Raw genomic sequence first — 1,295 nt, 5'->3', positions numbered from 1 at the left:
AGTGTGACCCCATCACTATAACAGGAGTCCCCCCCCGTGTGACCCCATCATTGTACCTGATAATAATCTTCAGCCCCCTGTCTGTGAGCTGCAATCCAGGAAGTAGAAGGAGGAGGACGGACAGACACTCCACCCTATAACAGACAACTTACCTCCCCGCCCTGCCCAGGAACCATTGCCGCTGCTCTCATTAACCCCCGGGCTGCCAGGCACCCTTCACTGCCATCGCTGCCGTGCAGAGGATTCTGGACCACACGGGCTGTTCTAAGATCTTCATGGGAACAGTTACTATTCACTTCCAGGGTTATCCCTAAAAGGGTGAGGAGTCTGGAGAAGGCCGAGAAGGGAACAATCTGGGACAACATCGCTGATATGGAAAGTGAGATGAATTGTAGAATGTTTCCAAATCGGCTATTCTGGCCTAGATTGTTCCCTTCTCCGGCCTTCTCCAAACTCTTCACCCTTCTGTGACCAGCCCTGATAAACCCCTTCGTGACCGCAATACGACTACGCATGTAGCCCCTCGCCGTGATGTGTGTGGGATGAGCCTACAGGAGGTTGTACAGGGATTGTATGGTCAGATTGTGATGAGACTACAGGAGGTTGTACAGGGATTGTATGGTCAGATTGTGATGTGTGTGTGATGAGACTACAGGAGGTTGTACAGGGATTGTATGGTCAGATTTGAGACTACAGGAGGTTGTACAGGGATTGTATGGTCAGATTTTGATGAGACTACAGGAGATTGTACAGGGATCACACAATCTGATTGCATAGTGCATGGCATCACACACAGGGATATAACGCCACCAGCACTCTGAGGGTTAATAAAGCAGTTGAATGGCAATATGCGAATACATCGACTATTGCTTTATTAACCCTCAGAGTGCTGGTGGCGTTATTTCCTATTGACTTTCTTCACGGTGCCATCCGTGGTCACTACGAGCACCCACCCGTCCAGACAGGTCCTCTTTCCCTCCGGTAAGGAGTGCAGCAAGAACTCTTGGTCTTTCATGTTTGCACTTAGATCACACAGATTACTCGGACGGGATCCAACCTCATCTACTATGTAACCTGGCAGCAGAGAACTAGGAATGTGCACCTGAACGTGTTCCTAGTGCTCGGACCCGATGTCAGTCCGAGAAATCAGCTATAGAGTTCATGTCCAGGTAAATGTGGGCTGGGTGTCGGTGCCGTGCTATGGTGTGAGCGTCCCCTCAGAGTGCTGCTCCTCCCGCTGCGATTTCCCCCCAGACTCCAACACTACACATGAAGACAGGCACTGTAATGGAGTA

General features: G+C 50.5%; 1 protein-coding gene across 2 annotated transcripts in view; it reads right to left on the bottom strand.

The window, feature by feature from the left end:
• PKLR (pyruvate kinase, liver and RBC) overlaps nt 1-127 on the bottom strand; it is an 8,832-nt gene extending 8,705 nt beyond the window's left edge. For both annotated transcript variants that reach the window (XM_018565248.1, XM_018565249.1), the window contains exon 1: nt 57-127. The gene's annotated coding sequence lies outside the window, so the exon portion shown is untranslated. The remainder of the gene's footprint in view (nt 1-56) is intronic.
• Between the last annotated feature and the right edge of the window lie 1,168 nt (nt 128-1,295).

The sequence above is a fragment of the Nanorana parkeri genome, unplaced genomic scaffold (assembly GCF_000935625.1).
Source record: "Nanorana parkeri isolate BGI_ZX_2015 unplaced genomic scaffold, ASM93562v1 scaffold823, whole genome shotgun sequence".
Classification (NCBI taxonomy): Eukaryota; Metazoa; Chordata; class Amphibia; order Anura; family Dicroglossidae; genus Nanorana; species Nanorana parkeri.
The sequence above is the reverse complement of the archived record's forward strand: the minus strand, read 5'-3'. Positions and strand labels throughout refer to the sequence as shown.